Below are 26710 nucleotides of genomic sequence, written 5' to 3' on the forward strand. Positions count from 1 at the left end.
AGAAAGACAAATACTCTATGTTACAGCTTATATGCGGAATCTAAAAAGTAAAACAAATGAATGTATGTAACAAAACAGACTCAGAGATATAGAGAACAAACTAATGATTACCAGTGGGGAGAGAAATAGTGGAAGGGACATGATAGGGGTAGGGAATTAAGAGATATAAACTATTAACACTATGGATTAAATAGACAAGCAAGAAGGATATATTGTACAGCACAGGGTAATATCACCATTATTTTATAATAACTTTAAATGCAATATAATCTATAAAATATTGAATCACTATGTTGTATACTGGAGGCTAATATTGTAATTCAACTATACTTAAATGATAAATAATAAATTGATAACATACTGTATTTAACTATGTGTTAGCTGGATTTATAACTTTAAAATATTTAGACATTTAGTCTTATGGGGTGTCATTTACAACTTAGGCAAGCCCACAAATGTCAGGGGCCAGCCTGCCTGAGGCTGGCCAGCTAGCTGGCCAGATTAAGGGAAGATAGCTTGTGCCTGTAGGTCTTTCCCACTAATTTCCAAGGATGGGTCTTGACTCTCTAAATAAGAAGTATTTCTTATTTACTTGAGCAGTAGAAAGTAGTAGCCAAGAAAGTCCCAGAGTGAGACAGACTTCCATCTGAGCTTTGCCATTCACCGTGTATGACTTTAGACATATTATTTCACCTCTGAGTTTTAAGTTTCTCATCTGTAAAAGAGGGATAACATCCACCTTGCTGGGCTGTTAGAAGTACAAAGAAAGACAGACTGTGAAGTGCTTAACATAGTTCCTAGCACTCAGTAAACACTCAATAAAAAGCTTCAATGGTATTACAGATAATACTGCTCCTGTACACTCTGATATCACTGCTACCCACACCACTCTGAGAGCTGGCATCATGGGCATGTTAGTAAATGATCTCCACAGTTCCCCAAACTAAATACAAGCCTGGAAACCTCCTACTAAAGCAGGACCCCTGGAGTTGATCCCCTAATCTCAGAGCCTAGGGACTCTCTGCCTATGCATTTGGGGGTATGTTTAAATCCCAAATAACTGAAAACAGAAAAGTGGAGAATCCCAGGAGGATCTAGAGGCCTCTCCACAGGTTCCCAGGAAGCGAGATTCCAGCATAGCAGATGGAGACAGCAGTCTTCTGAGGACTGTAGACTCCTCAGCGTGTCTTGGGTCTGACCTCACTGAGTGTGTCCCAGCTGTGCCCACTTGGCTGATTGGGAAGCCTTAAGGAGAGAAGGAAAATCTCTGAACTAAGATGTGGACTTGAATTTTCACACCCAGAGTCCATCTCATTCCCATAAACAGCTCTCACTACCTACCACTCTGGTCTCAAATTCAAGAATAGATTAAAAAGCACAGTGTTCTCACCATCTGCTATGATCTGAACATTTGTCTCCTCCCTAAACTCATATGTTGAAATACCCACAGGGATGGCAGTAGGTGCTTAGGTCCATGACGGTAGAGCCCTCATGAATGGAATTCGTGCCTTTATAAAAGAGACTCACAGAGCTCCCTAGTCCCTTCCATCATGTGAGGATATATAAGAAGTCTAAATAACCTAACTAAAAATGGACAGAGGACTTGAACAGAAATTTATCCAAAGATACACAAGCTTCCAGTAAGCACCTGAAATGATGCTTGACATTATTAGCATCAGGGGAATGCAAATTAAAACCACGAGATACCACTTCAGACCTACTAGAGTGGCTATAATCAAAAAGTTAGATACACTGGACTTTGCTCAATGTTATGTGGCAGCCTGGATGGGAAGGGGTTTGGGGAAGAGATACATGTAATATGTACAGCTGATTCCCTTTGCTGTTCACTTGAAACTATCACAACAGTGTTAATCTAATATACTCCAATACAAAATAAAAAATTTTAAAAAGACAGATTATAAGTATCGGCAAGGATGTGAAGAAATTAGCACCCTCACCCTGATCTCAGACTTCAAGCCTCCAGAATTATGAGAAATAAACTTCTGCTGTTTATAAGCCACCCAGTCTGTGGCATTTTGTTATAGGACCGCAACAGACTAAGACATCATCTCACGGGATGCAGAAATGGACACTACGTGCTGCTGCTGATGACGATAGAGCTTGACATTTGAAAAGCATTTGGTCCTACCTAATGGAAAAACTTTGAATCGTTATCATAAATGATGACAGAGCTTAATCTTGGGGATGCAAAAGAACTTGGAGCATTTTCTCCAAAGAAATCTCTTGACTGTTCTCTTTCTTTAACCCTTAATAACCGAGCTTTACTTGTGTTTTCTGTTCTGTAGGACGAGAAAGAGTAGGCAACTAGTCCATTAGCATTCAATCTGTTTCAAGTGGTTCTCACTCCCATTATTCTGTGTGAATGAACTTCTCTTTCACTGATGTATGAACCCATGTGATTTCTTTCCAACTTAACTTCTGACATATTTAATGAAAAGGGAGAAATCTCCACTGCTGAAGCAATTGGCTTTTAAGGGAAGGATGGCTCTGAGTCTTGTATAATTGATTAATGGGAAGGTGCAATTATTCCACATTTCATTCAGTTGCACAATCTATTTGACACCAGCCAGTTAGGCAGCTTGCAATAGCAGAGGCTGGCTTCTAAAAAACGTAAAGGTGGAACAGCGGTGGGACTGGAATGGACCTTGGCCTTAGGCTTGACCAGCTCTCTCTTTACAGGTAAATGCCTATCCAGAATGCTGCAGAGAAGTTTCTGGGAGAAAAACATGACATTATTTCCTGTAATGGAAGATCATCTCATTATATATAAATATTCAAAGCATAAAAAAGCTCAGGAAATGAGCATATCAGAAGACCTCTGTATCAAAAAAATTTCTCCTTTTAAGACTGAGTAGAAAAAAAACCAAGAGGAACCATCACCAATTTCTACAGTTTCTTTAGAGGTATAGTGGTGAGGGCAGTCCTGGATGGAGGCTGGCGGTGCTGAATTATATAATTTACTACGTAAGATGTGGGTAAATTACATCATCTCCTTAGGCTTTAGTTTCTTATAAAGTAATGATTTTAAATGACATAATTTCTCAGGACTCCTACAGCCTTCAGAAGTTCTATGCAAAGTTATTTCTCCTGCAAATCCTCCCCAGTTTCTTCCAACCTTATGAGCCTTGTATATAATGATCATTAGAGAGAGTGCTGTGAGGCTTTTCCTATTTTAATTAAAATCTTAGCCTGCCTAAAAAGTATTTCTATCAAGCCAGGGACTCAGAAGCCTATGTGAGTTAACATGGATTGGCACTGCCAACATTCTTCATGAAGTAATATTTTTATTTTCCATCTTGGAGACTAATATTTTACAACTTCTTATTTCTGACTTGTTTTTATTATGCTTGACACACTTCTGTGTAGACATGATGTGTGATTTATTCTCTTTTCCAGATCATTTAAGTTAAAAACAACTGGGCCAAAGGGCAGTTCTTTAGCACTCTGTCAGATGCCACCAACAAAGCCACCATATGGTCTTTTGCCCTGAGTAGAGCCTTTCAGGCTGAGACAGTCTGTTTGGAATTAACTGAATGATTCTGAATGTCATGTCTTAAGTCTACTGACCCTTGTACTTTTCTGATTGCTCTCCTGTTTTAATTAGAAACTATAATTTGTATTTCCAATCTACACCCCAGGAACCTTCCTCACTTGCAAGAGAATCAGCTTAACTCGGGAAGGTAATGGTGATACTGATGATGGTAACAGATGACATTTACTGAGGGTTGATGACACACCAGGCATTGTGCTAAGTATGACTGGGGTATAAGAAGAAATAGTTATGGTCTATGTCCCCAGTTCCTGGCAAAGAGCTCCAACACAACCTGGATGATCTTAGACAAAAGATCTTCTATACCGGAGCCTCAGCTTTCTCATTTGTAAAATGTGGCAGTCAGTCTAAATTGAACACTACTGACTTGGGACAATTCTTCTTGGACAGAATTGCTCATTGTGGCGAGATGCTTAAGGTCCCTGAATTCCTGGGCTCTAACTGCAGTTACAAAGCCCCTACCCTTAGTCATCATGAGGATCAAAACCACCTCCAAACACTTTCAGAGGCCCCATGGCAGGGTGGGTAGGGGAGAGTGGGGTAATAATACTCCAGTCAAGAGTCACTCAACTAAGTAATCTCCCAAAGAGCCTTCCAGCCATATGATTCTAGAAATGTTTGGAGGTGGTTTTGGTTTTCATGATGACTAAGGGTAGGGGCTATTTCTCTGATTTATTTGAGGTGTGCTGTGTCAACAAGGGCTTGCAAGAGCGTTATCAATAAAGACCTACTTGGTTGTCACGTGTGCTGGAGTATCCTGTTGTTTTTTAAAATAATTTTATGTATGTATTTATTTATTTGGCTGTGCTGTGTCTTTATTGCGGCACAGGCTTTTCACTAGTTGCAGTGAGTGGAGGCTACTCTAGCTGTGGTGCACAGGCTTCTCACTGCAGCGGTTTCTCACATTGCTGAGCATAGGCTCTAGGCATGTGGGCCGCAGGAGTTGCAGCTCCTGGGATCTAGAGCACAGGCTCAATAGCTGTGGCACATGGGCTTAGCTGCTCCGTGACACGTGGGATCTTCTCATATCAGGGATCAAACTCTTGTCTCCTGCATTGGCAGGCAGATTCTTTTCCACTGAGCCACTTAATGTTGTTCTGTACCCATTCAAATGCCTATAGTTACATGGAGTGCTGAACTGAAGCCATTTAGGCCTTGGGAAAATGTTGTTCTCGACAGCCCAGCTCTTGATTCCAACCAGACAGCACATCCAGTCATCTGTTTCTTCATTTTCTCAGGATATTCCCAGGTGGACCCAGTGGTGAAGAATCTGTCTGCCAATGCAGGAGGCACAAGAGATATGGGTTTGATCTCTGGATCGGGAACATCCCCTATAGTAGGAAATGGTAACCCATTCCAGTATTCTTGCCTGGAAAATTCCATGGACAGAGGAGGTTGGCAGGCCTCAGTCCATGGGGCCACAAAGAATCGGACACAAATGAGCAGCTGAACACACACACACCTTCTCTAGTAGGAATGCTATTTCTAATCCGTACCTCTTCTTAGTTATCAAGTGAAGCTCAGACACTAAGACTTTCTAGTTGATCACAACAAATTATTCTATATTAAGAAAAAAACAGAAATGGCCCCAAATGTCTTTCCTGTGGCCAAGGAGGCCAGCATTTCTTGGATTCAAATCAGTTGCTAGAGTTTTGGGTTTGATGGCTAGCTGCCTCCTTGCAGGAGCTCTCGCTACACCAAAGCTGGCAGAATTTGTGAGCAAATGGCACCACTTTGCTGTTAATTGAAGTGAAGTGGCATACTGTGTTTAAGGGACCTGAATGCCTGCGTGTGTTTATGAAGCATGAATAAGTTATGACTTTCTGTCTAAGAATCTCCTTTGAAAGCGGCTGCTCTGTGCTCCCAGCCAGGCCCCGAGCTTTGAGGCAGTTCCTGGGCCGTGGCTTTGCTTGGTCAATACCTGTGATGTTCAGTTCATTGTTTCGTCTTTGGAAATCTCTTCTTCTAATAAGGGCTTCAGAAAGTGTCCCATAAAATGAAATACTTGTCACATTCGCTTTGTGACTCTCCCTCCTGAACCACGAGCAGAGGATCCCATGGCTGAAATTAAAAAGCACTGATGGGGACCTCATCCAGCCTGCGGGGAACAGGAAAGCACTCCACTGTGTCTTGGGACCCCTCTGCTCAAGCCGACAGACAGCCCCATGAGGCTTCCCTCCAGCCATAACAGACAAGATGAACCAACTCCAAGGGAGTGCCAGGAAGCCAGCCTGAGGCGGAAGCCAGGACCTGGAATGCTCCCTAGGCTGAGGAGGACCTGCCAGGCACAAATGCACTGTCTGAGCCCAGGCCAGAGCTGGCCTTCATCACGGCAGGTACAAAAGTGAGGCTCTTGAGGGTATTATCGCTAAGCTGACATATTAAATACTCAGCTCTGCAGAGAATCAATCTTAAAATGTGTGTCCCCTGAGCATGTCCACTGTGCAGCATTTCACTTTTTGTTATCTTCAGCCGTGGCGACATCATTAAGCTCTGTTCTGTATCTCTTCAGAGTTTCCAGGCTCCTCTCTCTTTCCCCAGCTCTGGCCAACACCCTGATCCGGACCCTTATTGAGGTCCCCTTCGATTACTGTAGTAAACCCTAGGATAGAAATCAGGTAAAGAGGACTATAAACGTTTCTCTTCCTGTAGACCAAAAATCTTACAGGTTCCCCCCAAAATACCATTTAATTCACTAATAATCAGGGTAGAACACATCAAAAGCTCTGGTTACCTAGGATTACTTGAATGTTCTCTGTGGAAAAGACATGGGAGGGATTCCCACTGTCAGCCGGTGGGGGGTGGGTGGGGGTGGAAATTCGAAACCTAAAACTTGAGAATTAAGTTTTATTCGGTAGACTTGCTGAGGATTTAAGCCCAGGAGGCAACCTCTCAGAAGGATCACTCCAAAGAGGTAAGGGAACAGCCAGGACATACAGGAGTTTTTGCAAAATAAAAACAAAACAAACAAAAAAATTCAGGTAGTCAGAACATCAAAAGACTACTGTTAATTAAAGAAAAATCAGATATCTCAAGTTAATGAATTCAGCTCATTTCTATGTATGGGAAGATGCAAGAGTCTGGGCTCACTGAAATCATTCATCTGAAGTGCACTTTAACTATCTGTAGCCTCCATTTCTCTCCATCTTGAGCCTCCTCAGGATGCCTAGTTGGGGGTGGACGCAGTGCTGGTAGCTTGATGGCTGCAAAATCCTTAGTTTACTAAGGTGACATTTACTGTGGTGACATTTTTGGTCCACATATCCCTAATCCACTTCCCCACCCCCACTTCTAAATCACACCCACAGTGCCCTGTGCAATAACCACTCCCAGCTAGACAGTTACTCTCCTGATCTCTGCCTAGGGGGAAGAGGGAAGCAACTGATGGAAACAGAGGGAGAGTCAACTGTATTACCTCCTGGCACTCTCAGGCAGGAATCACATCCATTCAGCCTCCCAGGGCTGCCTTTTGCAAATACTATCAGGGCACTTGGTCATAACCCTTTACTTGCAAACCTTTCTTACTCACTCTGTATTTAGAAATCAACTCACATTGTGCGTGCATGCTAAGTCGCTTCAGTTGTGTCTGACTCTTTGCAACCCTATGGACTGCAGCCCGTCAGGCTCCCCTGTCTCTGAGATTCTCCAGGCAAGAATACTGGAGTGGGTTGCCTTACCTTCCTCCAGGGGATCTTCCAGGTTCCTGGCAGCTTTCATTCTTTCTCACTCTCAGTGATGTCTACACGCTCAGGCTGATAGTAGGTAAACTGCAGCAGTGCCAACACAAGGGGATCGAACCCTTGTCTCTTATACCTCCTGCAAAGAACACTGGGAGGAGAATTCTTTATCATTAATACCATCCAGGAAACACCTTCAACTCACATTATGGTGACCCAAATCCTGCTATTGGAAGATATAGGTAAAACTTTTCAAAAATGCAACACATGATTTGGCTGTGTTGAAATTTCACATTTTGCCGCAAACACTTAAATCAGATTCAGTCAATATTTCATATAATGACACTTGTAATTAAAATGTAGGATCTAATTCCAGAATTTTTCAACCTTTTACTCTATTACAATGATGGGCAAAATACAACCCTATAGGTCCACCAACTTAAATAAAGTTTTATTGTCACACAGCCACATTCACTCATTTGCATGTTGTCTATAGCTACTTTTGCTACAATGGCAGGGTCGAGTAACTGAGACAGAGACTATATGGCCCACAAAGCCTAAAATCTTTGCTATCTGGCCCTTCGCCATCACCTGCCCTAGAACTACCAGGAGATGACTAATAAAAATCCCAATGTCCCTCCTATACGCAGGGCCACATCCCTAGAGCATGGGCTTTGCCTTCAGACCAACTTAAATCCTGGGCCTCTCACTTATTTGCTGTGGGATCTGGAATCAATGGACATCTTAGTCCTTCTGCACCCAGATTCTAGCCATACTAACAAATATCCCAACTCCAAGAGACTAAAAAGATGTTAAAAGATGTCATCTCACATAACAGGAAATGAAGGAAAACAGCCCCCGGGGCTGGTGGAATCAAAGACTCAGCAATGTCTCCAAGGCCCCAGGCTCCTGGCAGCTTTCATTCTTCATCACTCTCAGTGATGCCTACACGCCCAGGCTGATAGCAGGTAAACTACAACAGTGCCAAGTAACACATCTAGACTCAGACTTCCAGAGGAAGACAGAAACTGTTTTTCCCCTTTGATTCCCTCTTGGGGGCAAGGACGAAATTCCCAATGCCCAATAGCTTGTCTCCTCCTATCTTTCATTGGCAGGAATTAGGGCGCATGGCCATAGCTCTGGGTTGCTGAATTACAGCATTGGTTTAATTCACAGCCTCATTCATTCTTACGTAAAAATCTGGGCATGTAAAATGAAACGGATGTAACAGGAGAGTTTGAATGTCTTGGAAGGAGCCTTTCCTTTCCCTCCTGATGAGGTCATCCTTTTCTTGCCCAGGGACGCCTACAGATCATAGCTGAAGTGGTGTCAACTAAAAATATATTCACAACCTAAAAGTTGTATGTGCTTTTTGGCAGAAATATTTAAGACTTCAAGCCCAGGAGGCAGCATCTCAAGTAACCCTGAGAGAACCACTTCCAAGAGGCAAGGAGGGAGGTGTATATATAAGAGTTTTGCAACAAAGGGCAGGTGGTCTGAATGTCAAAAGTCTTTGTTAATTAAGGAAAATCAGACATCTCAAGTTAAGGAATTTAGCACTTTTCTAAGTAGGAGAAAATGCAACAGTCAGGGTTCACTGAAATCATTCCTTTGATATGCAACTCAGATATGTGGGGCCAGTACCCTGTGTCTTCACATCCTGAGTCTCCTCTGGGCTCACCATGAGGAACGATGGCAGTCTGCCGGGTGCCAAAAGGCAGGTATTCTTCTCCTTCCTGAGTTCCTCAGGGCTCACCAGCTCACTGGCAGGTGGTGGCTGTAGTCTGGTGGCGGCTGCAATCCCTTATGACTGTGACATCCTTTGTTTACTAACATGGCGGGCAATATTCCATTTCTCAGTGGGGACCTTGCTAAGGGAACCCATTCTCCTTATGATTCAGTTCTGCCACCCCTGTAGATTCCAGTTTCCAGTAACTGCATAGTCTGGAATATAATTATGAAGACAAACCCAGGAGGAGATGCACACACCAAAAGATGGGGAAGATACTGCTGATTTTTATTTTCAAAAACATGGAGAATAGGGGGTCTAGGCCAAGGAGAGAGAAACATAATGCTACATCAGGCTGATTTTACTGGTATTTGTGTATACCCCAAACTCTGAATTCAGTATGTCAGATTGGGCAGGTGGAAATTATTTTCCTTGTGTTTTCAATTAGGTGACTGATACCTGGGCTCAGGGGTGGCCTAACTGCAAGATGCTGAGATGCCAGAAATTCGCTGGCATAACTGTAGGTTAGTGCTTCTCAAGCTTTAATGTGCACATAAATAGCATGGAGGTCTTGTTAAAATTCTAACTCAGTAAAGTCTGGGAGAGAGTCCAAGATTCTGGGTTTCTAACAGGCTTCAGGTGATGCCAATATTCCTGCTCCTCATACACTCTGAGCAGTCAGGATAGGAGGAAAGTATCCAATGTGTGGGGTATATGAATGTTGAGGTAGAATTACCCCAGGCATCCCATTCATCCATCTTCTATGTACCTCAAGAAAACCCAGGATACACTTCCTTTACCAAGCTCTTGAGAATTACGTTGGTGAAAGTATTGTCCTCATCCTTAAAAGTAATGGTAGGGCCCATTCTCTACAGGCCAAGGATACTGGTGAGAGATCCTGAAGTAGAAAATAAGTCTCCTGATTTCAATAACAGTGTTGGGCCTCCAAGATCATGGCATCCAATCCCATCACGTCAGGGCAAATAGATGGGGAAACAATGGAAACAGTGACAGACTTTATTTTCTTGGACTCCCAAATCACTATGGACATAACTGAGTGACTGAACAACAACAACTGAAACAACTAAATTGTGAAGACTTTACTCTGAATCTTCTGTAATCAAACGTGAAGTAAAGTGAGAGTCACTCAATCATGCCTGACTCTGCGATCCCATGGACTGTAGCTTGCCAGGCTCCTGTCCATAGGATTTCCCAGGCAAGAATATTGGAGTGGGTTGCCATTCTTGCTGATCCAGGGATCGAACCCAGGTCTCCCACATTGCAGGCAGATTCTTAACCATCTGAGCCACCAAGGAACCTGTAGTCAAAACTAAATCGCTAAACTGAAAAAGATTTTTCAGTTTTGTTCTACCTGCAGAAAGAATCAAGTCACTCTCAAAGTCCCAGCTTGTTATAGCAGTGATTGTTCTCGATTCCTCCATGTGACTTCCATGCCTGGAGAGCTCTCTAAGCTAACAAGTGCCTTTTTTTCCTTAGGTTCATTCATACAGCGTAGGCTTGTGTGCAGATCCTGTCCCCCTCACTGATAAATTTATTCGGTTTCACTCCTTGTTCTGAGCTTGAAGTACCAATTAGAAGCTGCTTTGGGGTAGCTGATATAAGCATATGTGACTGATTATATATAGTTACATGAGGATTTACAAGGGAGGGTGATCCATGTGAAACACATGAGCACACATAGGGTGAACTTGCATTTGGCTCGGTCCCATCCGCCCACACACAGCTTCACAGGGAGGTTGCCATGGCATTTCTTTGACAATGAGAAAGACTCCCTGTCTGAATGCTATTGTTCTTCTAGAGATTCTTCAGCACCTGCAAGGTCTGTTTAAATGTCAGACCCCAAACAAAGCCCTTAACCACTCTGTTATTCACTTTTGCCCAAACTGAACAAAAGGCACCAGCACACTAGGATGGGCTCATCAAAGGCTTCAGGGGAGATGCTTTCAGTCAGAAGGTTTTAATGACTGAGTTTTATTCATTCACTTACTCTTTTGTAAGAAGACTGAGGGCTGAAGAATTGATGCTTTTGAGCTGTGGTATTGGAAAAGACTCTTGAGAGTCCCTTGGACTGCAAGGAAATCAAACCAGTCCATCCTAAAGGAAATCAGCCCTGAATATTCATTGGAAGGACTAACGCTGAAGCTGAAACTCCAATACTTCAGCCACCTGATGCGAAGAACTGACTCATTTGAAAAGACCCTGATGCTGGGAAGGATTGAAGGCAGGAGGAGAAGGGGACAACAGAGGACGAGATGGTTGGATGGCATCACCGACTCAATGGACGTGAGTTTGAGCAAGCTTCAGGAGATGGTGAAGGACAGGGAAGCCTGGTGTGCTGCAGTCCATGGGGTCGCAAAGAGTCAGACATGACTGAAAGGCTGAATAACAGCAACTCTTTTGTTAATTCAAGAAGGGCTTAAAGCTACTTTTTTAAAAATTCACTAATTTCCTGTTCTCTATTCAGTTTCATCTTGGAGGCTAAGATTAGGCAGAAAGTGTGTTACTGAGGGAGGAAAGGAACAGGCCGAGCTGATTCCATCTTGAAAAAGAAGGAAACTCCATCTTGCACTTTCAGTGAGCTTTGGACTATGTGCCTGGTAGCCATGGGGATAACATACTTACAGCCAACTGGCCTCCTGGACTGATAAACACCAGATTCCATACCAAGATTTCCTGTTGCCAAAAAGAATACAATAATTCCCTATGTAATCAATCAGCTTTGGGATCTTTATTGCACCCATTGGTGTAGGCTACAATGTATTAACCAGCTGACCCTTCTGATTATGAATCATGGCTGTAACCTGACTGTTATCTCCCTTTAACACTTTCCAGGCTAGGTTTGCTCAAAATTCTCCAAGCCAGACTTCAACAATACGTGAACCATGAACTTCCAGCTGGTTTTAGAAAAGGCAGAGGAACCAGAGATCAAATTGCCAACATCCTCTGGATCATCGAAAAAGCAAGAGAGTTCCAGAAAAACATCTACTTCTGCTTTATTGACTATGCCAAAGCCTTTGACTGTGTGGATCACAATAAACTGTGGAAAATTCTGAAAGAGATGGGAATACCAGATCACCTGACCTGCCCCTTGAGAAATCTGTATGCAGGTCAGGAAGCAACAGTTAGAACTGGACATGGAACAGCAGACTGGTTCCAAATAGGAAAAGGAGTACGTCAAGGCTGTATATTGTCACCCTGTTTATTTAACTTATATGCAGAGTATATCATGAGAAACACTGGGCTGGATGAAGCACAAGCTGGAATCAAGATTGCTGGGAGAAATATCAATAACCTCAGATAGGCAGATGACACCACCTTTATGGCAGAAAGTGAAGAAGAACTAAAGAGTCTCTTGGTGAAAGTGAAAGAGGAGAGTGAAAAAGTTGGCTTAAAGCTCAACATTCAGAAAACAAAGATCAGGCATCCGGTCCCATCACTTCATGGAAAATAGATGGAGAAACAATGGAAACAGTGGCAGACTTTATTTTTGGGGGCTCCAAAATCACTGCAGATGGTGACTGCAGCCATGAAATTAAAAGACGCTTACTCCTTGGAAGAAAAGTTATGACCAACCTAGACAGCATATTAAAAAGCAGAGACATTACTTTGCCAACAAAGGTTCATCTAGCCTTTCCAGTAGTCATGTATGGATGTGAGAGCTGGACTATAAAGAAAGCTGAGCACCAAAGAATTGATGCTTTTGAATTGCGGTGCTGGAGAAGACTTTTGAGAGTCCCTTGGACTGCAAGGAGATCCAACCAATCCATCCTAAAGGAAATCAGTCCTGAATGTTCACTGGAAGGACTGATGCTGAAGCTGAAACCCAATACTTTGGCCACCTGATGTGAAGAAGTGACTCATATGAAAAGACCCTAATGCTGGGAAAGATTGAACGTGGGAGGAGAAGGGGATGACAGAGGATGAGATGGTTGGATGGCATCACCAACTCAATGGACATGAGATTGGGTAAACTCCAGGAGATGGTGATGGACAGGGAGGCCTGGCGTGCTGCAGTCCATGTGGTCGCAAAGAGTTGGACATGACGGAGGGACTGAATCGAACTGAAATGAACTGAGGCTAGGTTTAAGGAATTTGGGGGTGTGGGTTTGAGCAGTACACTTAAGGTATATAAGGTTTTCACAAAAGTTGGTCGGGGTCCTTGGCTGAGAGGAGACTCTGCCTTGGGCCAACCGGTGTAATAAACTGCACTCCACTATCTGCATTGTCCTTCTGAGTGAGTTTGTTTCCCGGAACGTGTGGTTACAGCAACACAACTGAACAACTGAACAACAACAACTCTTGTTAATTTAAGAAGGGTTAAAGCTACTTTTTAAAAATTCACTAATTTCCAGTCTCTGTTCAGTTTCATCTTGGAGGCTAAGGTCAGGCAGAAAGTCTGTTACCTTTGCATGAAGGCAGTTCAGGCCAAATTACATTTTGTGTAACTCACCCTAATTAGACCACAAAAGTGCTAAGCAAGGAATCCAGCTGCTTGCTGTAGTGAATGCTCCGAAGTCCCGTCTCCTTTTCCTGCTGAAATTAGAGCAATCACCCATTTTTCTGTCACAAAAACCAGACATGTAACCCTCTGGAAATGAATCTTCCTCCCAAGGTAGGAGGAAAACATAATAAAAGGAAGGCGTTTATGCAGTAAAGAACGTTCTAGCTGCACTTGAGACAACACCCACCTAGATTAATCCTAAATCAGTTTCTTTATCCTGGAAAAACTGTGAGCAGCATCTGGACCTTGCCCCACTCCTGACAGGTCCATGGAGCTTCTGGCAACAGATTGAGGGCCTGCCCCATTGGTGGCCTCATAAAACCACTGGATATCAGCCTCTCTGAGATGCTGTCCTGAAGCTTTATGAGGTGTGAGGGTTTTTCTTTTTATATCCACTTCATCTGTGATAGATCTACTAGCTGCTGTAGGCCAAACCAGGACCTTACTGAACTGAGACCTGAAAGCAGCAATTGAACCTGCCTTGGTTCCAGGAACATATCACATTTTTCTTTGGGAGGGATGGGAATGGGGAGGGTGGGAGAGGAGTTATTTTGATTAAAACAGGAGAGTAAACTGACTTTGTCAACTTGAGTTGAATCACCATTGCATTCACTGTCTAGCTGGGTCCTTCAAGCCAAAATTTCTTTCTCATTTGCAAAATTAGAGTTGGATTAAGTATTCTCTAAATATCAGGAATCAGAATGGAATTCTGTTAAATCAAACCTGTGTCGACTTAAAAAAATAGTCACAACCTAGAAGCTGAGAGAGTTTTGTTTTTATACAGTGGAAAATTTTAGGATGTCAAGCCCTGGAGATAGCACCTCAACTGACCCTGAGAGAATTGCAGGGAGGAGTCAGGTTATATAGAAGTTTGCAAGAAAGGGCAGGTAGTAGGAACATAAAAAGATTATTGTTAATTAAGGAAAACCAGATGTCTCAAGTTAAGGAATTTAGCACTCTTCTGTGTATGGGAAGATGCGAAAGTCTGGGTTCATTGGAATCATTCCTTTTATGTGCATCTCAGCTATCTGGGGCCAGTATCCTGCATTTTTCAAACTTCCCTCCAGTCCCCATCCTCCTGTCCCACTCCTCAGTGCTCATCGTGGGGAGTGGCTGATGGCTGCTAGGTAGCAGGTACTGCTCTTCCTAGGAGCCCTCTGGGCTCAGAAATTCACATTTGGAGGGCGGGAATCACTGATGGCTGTGACATGCTTGTTTATTGATATGGTAGGAAATACTCCATTTCTCACCTAATAAACCTAACCTATTGTAGTAAAACAGGTATTAATCAGACAGGACTTCAGAAGAAAACAGATGCCTGAATGTCCTTTGCCAACAGATCAACAAATATTAATGCTTAGGGATGAGCGGCTTTATGCCGGGCACTTTCCTCAGAAGTTTTGGTTCAGCTTGTCTTCTTGGTGACCGCAGGAAAATAACTAGGGACCCCAATTTTGCTCATGGCACTTATTACTGTTCAGTTACCGTAATAACTGGCCTCTCTAGGAAGTCAGCATGGAGCTGCTCTCAGCCCAATATGTATTATGGACAAGAGTCTCGGTTTAAGTATCTTCACACTGCTTCCTGTTTCCAGTTGGGCTCAAATGTGCAACAACCTAACTGCCTGAGGCTAACTGGCCTAAGGACATTTACTGAAGATAATCTAAACACAGTTACTAAGGGGTAAGGCCCATGCTCTCATCAGTCAGAATGCATACTGACCATCTTGATGGTCAGACCAGTGAAAACAGCTGAGCATCAGCCATGAGTTTTTGCTAACCTTGATATACTAATAGCACAATGTCACAGGACCTTTGCATGTGATATTCACCCTGCCTGAAATTATTTCTCTCCCTTCTTCACCAAACTTGCCTCTAAGTCACTCAGGTAAGCTAATTCCAGTCAACCTATGCATGAGGGTATCTCAGAAACACTACTCCTCCATGTAGACCCAACGGTCCTTGGTCTCACTACTTCAGCAGCAGCACTGATTAAACACTGGCTGTATGCAGCACATTGAAACCTTTATACCTGTATTTCTCTATGTGGGGAGAGAATGACGGAAGTTCAGCAACAATTCCCAAGGTAATTCCTTGATTCCTTGGTCTCTATCCACCCCATTGCCACCGCAATCCCCAAGAAAGTTATTACTTTGACTAGGCATGATCTAGTATGTCAATGAATTATATGCATAAAGCAAGGGATGCTACTGAATTCAAATATGCTTCACGTAATGACATTGGCCTGCTCTTGAAAGTGGTTTGTAAGACAAGTTTCTAACAGGAACCATTATTTCCCATTGATTTTCCTTTTTTTTTTTCTTTTTTTTCCCATTGGTTTTCATTAGAATTTCAAAGTTAATGTTGCCAGTGAGGAAACACTTGTCTTAAAGAATAATATAGAATACTATTCAGCAATTAAGAGGCTGCAGACTGTATGATTCCATTCATACGACATTATGGACAAAAGAAAACCACAGGGACAGAAAACAGATGAGTTGTGTCCTGGGACTGAAATTGAGGGCAGGAGACTGACCGCACAGGGGCAGGGGGAACTCTGGCGGGTGATAGAAATCTTTCATATCTTGATTGTGGTGAAAGTTACATGACTGTATGTGTTTGTCAAAATTGAAAGAAGTACATATCTTAAAAGGGGAAATTTTTACCATATTTAATTTTTGCCTCAATAAACTTGACTTGCAAAAAAAAAGTACATCTAATAGTGAAATAAAACTCCAAACTTAGCATGTAAGAATATGTATGACTTTCTGGACAGAATGATAGCTGGTTGGTAGGAAACTTTCTTTCCTTTTATGGCACAAGTGTAGCTACGTTTAAGAAGCAAGACATTTTACGTGACACTCTTGTGGTCATGTCTGGGAAGGGGTGGGGTCTGGGTTTGAGGGGCATGTCCCTGGGGCCAAGTCGAAGACCACATAGCTTTGTTTTCAGGCCACATGTGTAGGGCAGAGATGAGGGAACAAATTCTGCACTAAACAGTGGGAAGTGAAGTAGTGGGCCAGGCTGGACAGAAGGATACAGAATTCGGACGCCAGCTGGACAGGGGGCAGGACATACAGAACTGGTGGAATAAACTGAGGCTGACGTGCAACTGGCCCTAAAGGGGTGGAAGCTGAGCAATCCTGTTGCTCAAAACAAATCCTGGGTCCCTTCTGTCTCGCCTCCCTTAGATTCACGCAAACGCACCCCAACAAGGGCAATATTCACTGCTGTATCTCTGCCACCTGAGAGAGTCTCTGGCACGTGTTAGTGATTTAACGTCAATTTCTTCTCAATGGAATGAATCTTATATACCAGTGGCAGGCAATAAGAACAGGAGTAAAAACCACAGACTTTCAAGTAGCTGGGTTCAAATCTCAACCACGTGACCTTGGACAATTCATGTCACGCCTCTGCACCTGTTACTCTTCTCTGCCTGGGGACTAACCATGCTGGGGCCATGCTGCAGACTCACGTGTGAAGCTGGATGAAAGCCTTAGCACCAGGCCCAGCTGGCAGTGAGCACCAGTAAACCAAAGGTCACAAGTTAGCGGTGACTGCAGCCCAAATCCAGTTCATGGAAATGTTATGGCCCACACTGAGATTTTTTTTTTTAGTTAACTGTCTGCACTGAAAAATTGAGAACTTTTACATAAATAGATGGATCTGGGGCTTTTCCTTAACAACACAGTCTGCCTTCCCCCAGGGCAGCCAGAGGCTGGAACTCACTGGAAGCTCCCCCCTTTGGACAAGGGCTGTCCATTCCTGTTGTCCTAGCCCACGGCCCTGTGCCATGGCCCATCTGGTCGCTGTGGGCCCGTGTCTGCACAGCGGCAGTAAGTGGCAGCGGCATGATCCATGCTTTTATGAATGCACTTATTACACAGCTGCTCTTCCACTTGCTAGTCTAGTCCCTTCTGACACTTTCATGGCCACTGGACGGCCATACAGATGCAATGTTTTCAAAAACAGCAAAGCTAATATGTAAAAAAATTACACATGTAACGAGAGAAGCCTTTTAAAAAATCAGGACAACGCTGACCAACGACACACTGTTTTTATTGTTAACGTCGTCCAATGTAAAGAGTAGGTGAGGACTTCTCTGGTGGCCCAGTGGTGAAGAATCCACCTTCCAACACAGAGGACTTGGGTTCAATCCCTGGCCCAGGAACTATGATCCCAAATGCCTTGGGGCAACTGAGCTCTCATGCCACAACAAAAGATCCTGCATGCTGCAACTAAGACCCGACACAGCCAAAAATAAATAAATATTAAAAAAAAAAAGAAGAAGAAGAAATAATAGGTGAGACATCATCTGTCCTCAACAGAAACCAAAGACCTGAGATTCATCCACCTAAGCAGCATACATGCAGGAAAAGCACAAAGAAACGGCTCCTCTTACCCTGTGCTTCCAACCTCCCAGAGCATGAACCCTGGCCTCACATAACACAGGGGATGGGCCAGCGAAGAGTTCAGAGCAAAACTGTCAGAATAAACCACCCGAGTTCACATCCCAGGTCCATGATATCTGACTTGTAACTTAGCCTTTCAGTGAAATATTTTCCTCGAAATGAATCTCCACACACAGGACCAGCTTCATGGGTGTGTGACCAGCATAGTCTCATACATCCCTTCCCTCTCCTCAGGAAGGCCTCCTTCTTGGGATTTAATGCTCCCCTACCCATCCACCCCCATTGCCATCTTGGAATTCTTGATGATTTTTATCTTTAATTTTCTTGTATTTCGTAAGTGAAGTCTGATGGGAGCACGTGCCGAGGACCTGGAGCCTCAGCCCACATGGTCCTGCCTCCTACTGTCACCCAGGATGGATGCTCTGTCACCTGCTTCCTGGCCAGAGGCTCCCTGGGACAGAGGCAACAGTGAGGCAAGTGGGAAGGTGTCATGTGGGGACACAAATCCCTGAGAACCAGCCCAGCCTTCAGGGGACCAGGAGGCAGCCTCCGTGCTGAATAAACACATAGAAGAGTGAGGAGGAGGGAAGGAGGGGGAAGAGAGAGAAAGGTCTGGAAAATCAGGCTAGAGGAGAAAATAGGGGTTGACCTGAAACTGACTTGCAATAAGCCAGCTATGACTGCCAGTCCTACTAACTCCAGAAAGAAAAACTGTGGAACCAGATGAAATTAGGAAAGGTTTAGCACGTCCTTCAAAATTAAGTATGCTTATATGGCTTCTTGGTGGATGCTTCTAGATGATCAAATATCTATGTTGCAAGAAATTTTCTTTGATCTAACTACTAATGATCTCAAGGTGGTATAAAACATATCAGTTCTTGGGAGAAATAGAGATTTAAGAGAAATTCAAAATCAGATGGATATTAACAAGATAGTAATATTTTAGCTTTTTTAAATTAACATTTTAAAGGATTTATAAATCCCTATGACTCAACTGAGAACTCTCCAATGACTATAAACTCACATTATCAATGATAGTGTTATAATAAGGAAAGCAATAAAAAGTTTAAGTAGCTTAAAATGCTTTAAATAAATAACCTGAACTTAGGAGTTCAAGCCCCACTCACCCTGAATTTACATAAAGTATTAGATTTCTACCAAATTCAGTAAGTTATAAAAGCAAATTTTCTTTAATTACACCTTTATGTTTTTGATAGTAAACATTTTAAGAAAATATTATGATTTTAATTGTGTGCCTAAACCTATTATCCATGGCTTTTCATTCTTTTTCTTTTTTATGGCTTTTCATTCTATTTCTCAAAGTTCTGTAAAACTTGGTAAATAATATCATCAAACCATGCAAACATTAATTGAAAAACCTTATCCAGGTTTATGAAGAAGAAAATTATAAAAATTATAATGCTTCCTTTTACTCTTGCCACTTTCACAACCAAGTTTTCTCAAACTATTAAAAAAAAAAAACTCTTGTATCACTTATCCCATTGTATTTGAGCAAATCTCAAATTTAATTTAAGAAATGGAAGAATCACATTATAGAAGTTCCAAAACTAGAAAGATTCAGCTACATAGCTTACAGACTTTTTTGAGAAACTACGATGCTACTCATAAAAATTTGGAAGCACCCCAAACGCCAAACCAAAAGGAACTAATTCTATAAATACATCATATGAAAGAGTATACAGTTACTTCATTGATGCTGTAGGATAGTATTTAATGATACTGGAAAATCTTTATGATCTATTCAATCAAAAGGACCAATAATACTGCACAAGACTTTTATACACCTTACATACAGCTGGAAAGAAAAAAATCTGGAAGAATGTATCCCCACTCTTAACAGTGGTTGTCTTTGGGGAGTGGGTGTATTTCTAATGACTTTTCTTATTTTATGAATTGCTTTGTTAAAGCACCACACTGGAACAATTAAACCATTTCTGAAGTGCATTCCTTAGCTATGGATCATACCATAGTTAGTTAGCAGAGTTTGTGAATAATGTATGATTTATCTTTTTAAAAAGAGCAGATTCTGATCTACCCCCACAAGGACTTTACTGCTCCAGTGTGGTCTATACTCTCTCTAAAGCAGGAGAGAAAAGGGTGGGTAGAGGATGCAGTTGGAGGCTGGGTCTAACCCCGATCCTTGCTGGGCGTACGTCCTGCAGTAAGGATGGGCAAGATCCTCCTGCTTGGATCCCCGCTCCTCCTAATCACCCTCGGGCCCTGGCCTGGATATAACTCCTCCCAGAACCCTTCCTTGATCCCTGCACATCTATGTTAGGTGTTTCTGTGTGTACACACACATCAAAGCATTCATGGCACAAATAGTTTCCACTTACTTAGCTGTAATCCCTTCTAGAATAGAAGCTTCCAAAACTCGTATCTTTTTTTTTTTTTCATATATCCCTGATCCCCAGGCTCTAACACACCTGAGTCAAAGCATATGTTCAGTAACCATTTGTCAAGTGGAGAAACACTTCTATCTTGTCTATCAGACTGGAAAAAAAGATGGAGGAGTACTGTGTTAAAGTTTCTCCCAAGAGCTTCTATAGAAGCCATGCTGGGTGAAAGGGGCGTAAGGAGGCATATCTCAGGAGGCTAAGGGTTCAGATCACACACAGCCAGAATAGGCTGAAAATCAGATTGGGTTTAGGAACAGATTCAGGGTGAACCAAAGGGTAGATAGAAAAGATGACTGAGAGATGGCCAAACTAGGAGACCCAATCAGATAACAAAGAGAAATTAGTAGCTAAGAAAACTGGGTAGAGACTTCCCTGGAGAGCCAGTGGTCAAGAATATACCTTCCAATGCAGGGAACATGGGTTTGATCCCTGGTCGGGGAACTAAGATCCCACATACTGAAGGGCAACTAAGCTGAGGTGCGGCAACCAGAGAAAGCTATTGCACAGCAACGAAGACCCAGGACAGCCAAAATCTTAAAAAATAATTTTAAAAGCTAAGAGGTTTTTTTTTTTTTTCTTTTTAAAGAAAACTGGGAGTCCCTTTCCATCCTCATAAATAATCCACATAATCCTTTATGGCAGAGGAGACATTTCACCATCTAAGATTACAGCCACCTAGAAGAGGTCCACATAACATGAGATTTAACTTTTTATAAAATTAAACACTATACTCCACCAAAGTTCTTGGGGTTCAACCTCTTAATGTTGCAAACAAGTATTTTAACAACACAAAGATTGTTTTTATCATTGTGTCTCTGACCCAGAGGTCCAGACAAGCAGAAAATCATATCTTACACATGAATTTCCAACCTGTGATCAGAGTACTGCCGTTTACTCATCTCAAAAAAGTGCTCTGTGCTGGACAACCTGCGAAATATGGGGGTTCACGTGGTAGGCAGTCTCTTCTGACTCAGAACTGGTCAAGTAGGCAGAAAGAACAAATGCCCTTCTCACTCTTCCCCCAAGCCAGCAGTCAGCTCACACTCACAAATGGCAAGATGTTTGTGAATAAACATCTCTGAATCCAACCCCACCTCCGAGGGGAACCTCGGAATAGAAGAGAACCACCCACCTCCATTCCCTGCTACACGCCACAGCAAAGCTTGGGTGTTCCAGTTTAGGCAAACAAATGATTGTTTGATATATCACGGTCTCCAACCTGGAAAGGATAACCAGGAGTGAATCATTATTTCTACCTTATTAATACCAAGAGCTGCTTCTGATAACACAAAGAACTAGAGAAGGAGAGAGAGAGCTTCTTCTCAATGATTCGAGTTGATAATAAAAGTATAAACAGAACACTTCTCTCAATATTCTTCCAAGCTGTAGAAACAGGCCAGGATTAAGTCTAGATATTTAAATATGTCCTGCTGGAAGAAATTCCTTAATCCAAAATACATGTGTCAAAAACTGAAAACGGTGGCTTTACTCGTTCCTCTCAGTAGAAAAATATTAATGGACCCTTCAGAGCACACAGCAGGCCCATGACATTTTTAAATCGAGGGAATTTAGGGGTAACGTCTATATCCTAACGGTTACCTTGCTGTTCTCATCAAAACAACGAAGAGTCGCTTCCTAGGTTCTAGACCCGGTGATGGAGGAATAAAATGAACTCACTCTACTAACAACAGTCAACACTATTTAAGTTATTTAAAGAAAAACAACTGTTTGAAGGCTCTGGAAAATGAATAAACACAGGCAGAACTGGAAGGAATATGCCCCTTGAATTAAGGGAACTGCGCTAGGTAATTCCCACATTTAGAGAGGTATTCCCCAGCTGTGTGGACGTAAACTAAAATTCAAAAGAAAGCTTCAACCCTACCTTGGTTCAAGGTATCTGAGGAAGGACCTCGGGAATGCCAGAGTGACTGGAGATAGGATGGAATCCGAGGATGGAATCCCGGAAACGAAGGAGTCACAGAGACAGAAACCCCCAGATCTGCTCAAACGTTCCACTCAGACGTTTGCGCTGCGCTGCGCAGAGGGGAGGAGGGGCCTGGAGGAGCACGTGGGCGACAACTGCTGAAAAGTCGAGGAAAGATATCAGCTGCTGCTCATCAAGAGAAGACAGAGTCGGATAGCGAATCCTCCTAGGTAAGAGGAATTCGTTAAACATTACTGGCTTTCCATTGAAACGGCAGCAGCGCCTTACAGGCAAACAACCTATGTCCCAGGACTAATGAGTGAACAACAGATGGGGAACATGTACATTGTGGGAATACCAGAAGGGGAAGAAAGAAAGGAGAAGAAATGCTTGAAGTAATAATTCGTGAGGATTTTTCAAAATTAACAACAGAAGAATCTCAGAAACCATCAAGCAGGGATAAATACCCGAATCTACACACCCAGGCATATTACATTCAAATGGCAGAAAACCAAAGAAAAAGAAAATCTTGAAAGGAGTCAGGAAAAAATACCTCACTTAAAGAGGGACAAGGATAAGAATTATACTGGACTTCTCACAAGAAGAGAATGGAGTGAAATACTTAGGGTGATGGGTTAAAAAAAAAAGTCAAAATTATCCTTCAAGAATGAAAGAAAAATAGACTCTTTCAGAGACTTCCCTGATGGCCCCGTGGTTAAGAATCTTCCTTCCAGTGCAGGGGACTCGGTCTCGATCCCTGATTGGGGAACTAAGATCCCGTATCCCACAACAAAGACTCAACACAGCCAAATAAATGAATAAACATTAAAAATAAAAAGACAACAATAAATATTGAAAAAGAAAAGACTCTTTCAAACAAACGGAAGCTGAGGGAATAGTAGGCCAGTAGACCTGCCTTTCAGAGAAGGCAATGGCACCCACTCCAGTGCTCTTGCCTGGAAAATCCCATGGACGGAGGAGCCTGGTAGGCTGCAGTCCATGGGGTGGAGAAGAGTCAGACATGACTGAGCGACTTCCCTTTCACTTTTCACTTTCATGCATTGGAGAAGGAAATGGCACCCCACTCCAGTGTTCTAGCCTGGAGAATCCCAGGGATGGGGTCGCACAGAGTCGGACACGGCTGAAGCGACTTAGCAGTAGCAGTAGCAGTAGACCTGCCTTGAGAAAAATGTTAAAAGTTCTTTAGAGACAAAGAGAATTATGCAGGTCAGAAACTCAGATCTACATAAAGTTAGGAAGAACCTTTAGAGAAGAAATACAGGTAAAATCTTCTATGTTTCTTATTTTTTACTGATATGACAGATAATTGTTGGTTCAGAATAAAAATAGGAACTACTACAGCTTATGGATAAGAGAAATGAATAACACTGAGTTACAAGAGATGGAAGGGAGTAACAGGGAACATTCTTCACAAGGAACCTGCACTAGCTGTGAATCACTATAGTGTTATTTGAAAGTGGACTTCGTTTAGTTGCAAATGTATGTTAACAAGTGTTAGGCCAACCACTGAAAAAAATTTTCATAAGTATAATTTACAACCTAAGAGAAAAGAGAAAATTGATTCATATAAACACTCAAAACCAGACAAGGCAGGAAAGAAGGTTTTTGAAAAGAATTAAAGGCAAATGCAGCAAGTAGAAAACAGTAAAGAGTATGGCAGATGTTAATCCAAATATATCAATAATCACTTTTTAAATATGAATTGTCTAAATATACCAATTAAAAGATAGGGGCTGACAAAGTGGATTAAAAAAATCAAGATTCAACTATATGTTTTCTATCTATAGGAAACTATATTATGAAGACAGATAAAAGTAAGGGAATAGAGAGTGGTATGTCCTGTTAATCATAAAACAAAGGTGGAGTAGCTATATTAATTTCAGACAAAGCCAACTTCAGAATAAGGAAAATTACTAGAGATAAACATGGGCATTAATGATTGATTAGATCAATTCTCCAAGAAGATAATAACAATACTAAATAGATGGGGAAAAAATGGAAACAGTGGCAGATTTTATTTTCTTGGGCTCTAAAATCACTGCTGCTGGTGACTGCGGCCATGAAATTAAAAGACGCTTGCTCCAATAAATGCTGGAGAGGGTGTGGAGAAAACGGAACCCTCTTACACTGTTGGTGGGAATGCAAACTAGTACAGCCACTATGGATAACAGTGTGGAGATTCCTTTAAAAACTGGAAATAGAACTGCCATTTGACCCAGCAATCCCACTCCTGGGCATACACACCAAGGAAACCAGATCTGAAAGAGACACGTGCACCCCAATGTTCATCGCAGCACTGTTTATAATAGCCAGGACATGGAAGCAACCTAGATGCCCATCAGCAGACGAATGGATAAAGAAGCTGTAGTACATATACACCATGGAATATTACTCAGCCATTAAAAAGAATTCATTTGAATCAGTTCTAATGAGATGGATGAAACTGGAGCCCATCATACAAAGTGAAGTAAGCCAGAAAGATAAAGACCAATACAATATAGTAATGCATATATATGGAATTTAAGAAGATGGTAATGATAACCCTATATGTGAAACAGAAAAAGAGACACAGATGTACAGACTAGACTTTTGGACTCTGTGGGAGAAGGCGAGGGTGGGATATTTAGAGAGAACAGCATTGAAACAAGTATACTATCAAGGGTGAAATAGATCACCAGCCCAGGTTGGATGCATGAGACAGGTGCTCAGGGCTGGTGCACTGGGAAGACCCAGAGGGATGGGATGGAGGGGGGATCGTGATGGGGAACACATGTAAATCCATGGCTGATTCATGTCAATGTATGGCAAAAACCACTTGTAAAGTAATTAGCCTCCAACTAATAAAAATAAATGAAAAAAAAAAAAGATGCTTGCTCCTTGGAAGAAAAGCTATGACAAGCCTAGATAGTGTACTAAAAAGCAGAGACATCACTTTGCCCACAAAGGTCTGTCTAGCCAAAGCTATTATTTTTCCAGTAGTCATGTACTGATGTGACAGTTGGACCATAAAGAAAGCTGAGCACCGAAGAATTGATGCTTTCGAACTGTGGTGCTGGAGAAGACTCTTGAGAGTCCCTTAGACAGCAAGATCCAACCAGTCAATCCCAAAGAAAATCAGTCCTGAATATTCATTGGAAGAACTGGTGCTAAAGCTGAAGCTCCAGTACTTGGGCTAACTGATGCAAAGAGCCGATTCACTGGAGAAGAACCTGATGCTGGGAAAGACAGAGCAGGACGAGAAGGAGGCAACAGAGGACGAGATGGAATCACTGATTCAATGGACATGAGTTTGAGCAAACTCTGGGAGATAGTGGGGGACAGGGAGGCCTGGCCTGCTGCAGACCATGGGGTTGAAAGAGTCAGACACAACTTAGGGACTGAACAACAGCAATGTGTATAGACCCGACAACACAGCAGCAAAATACATGAGGTAAAAAGACAGAACTGCAAGGAGAAATAGACAAAGCCGCCTTAACAGTTGGAGACTTCAGCACCCCTGTCAGTAATCAACAGAAGCAGCAGGCAGAAAATCAGTAAGGACAGAGTTGAGGTGAACAGCACCATCAATCAACTGGATTTAATTGACATTTATAAAATACTTCATCCAACAGCAGCAGACTACACATTCTTCTCAAGCTCACAAGGAATAGTCAGCAGGAAAGACCACATCCCTGGTCATAACACATTTGTAAACTAGAAATAATACGAAGTATGTCCTCAGACTAATATAGAATTAAACTAAAACTCAATAACAGAAAGAGAGCTGGAGAATGTTTGGAGATTAAACAACATACTTCCAAATAACACCTAGGTAAACAAGGAGTCTCAAGAGAAATTTTGATGAATTTTGAAATATTTTGAAGGAAGAAAAATGAAAATACAACTTACCAATATTTGTGGGATGTAGTGAAAGCAGGGCTCAGAGGGAAATTTCATACAGTACAGCCACTTGGGAAACAATTTGTCAGTTAAAAAAAAATAAAAAACTAAGCATACAGCTACCACAGGATCTACAAATTGAACTCCTGGGAGTTGTACTTCCAGATAAATTATTTCCCCACAAAAACCTGTGCTCGAATGTTTATAGCAGCTGAATATAGCTACAAACTAGAAACAACTCAGTGGTACTTCAACGGGTAGAAAGATGAAGCTAACTATGGTACATCCACACACCAGGGAACACTACTCAGTAATAAAAAGGGACAAACTCTTGCTATGTGCAACCACCTGGATGAATCTCCAGAGAATTACGCTGAGTGAAAACAGCCAGTCTCAAATGGTTTTATACTGTTATCATTCCACTTATATGGCATTCTTGAAATGACAAGAATTTCAAGAATTTGAAAGAATTTCAAGAATCTTGGGCTTCCCTGGTGGCTCAGAGGGTAAAGCGTCTGCCTGCAATGCAGGAGACCCGGGTTTGATCCCTGTGTCA

General features: G+C 42.3%; 1 long non-coding RNA gene across 1 annotated transcript; it reads right to left on the minus strand.

Moving 5' to 3' along the window:
* Positions 1-1445: 1445 nt before the first annotated feature.
* On the minus strand, positions 1446-22678 carry LOC110121796 (uncharacterized). Its single transcript, XR_002309050.2, has 4 exons — positions 22213-22678; positions 21463-21549; positions 7249-7399; positions 1446-6173 (listed from the first exon to the last, which is right to left on the minus strand). It is a non-coding gene; the product is annotated as an uncharacterized lncRNA (long non-coding RNA).
* Positions 22679-26710: the final 4032 nt, after the last annotated feature.

The sequence above is a fragment of the Odocoileus virginianus genome, chromosome 22 (assembly GCF_023699985.2).
Source record: "Odocoileus virginianus isolate 20LAN1187 ecotype Illinois chromosome 22, Ovbor_1.2, whole genome shotgun sequence".
Classification (NCBI taxonomy): Eukaryota; Metazoa; Chordata; class Mammalia; order Artiodactyla; family Cervidae; genus Odocoileus; species Odocoileus virginianus.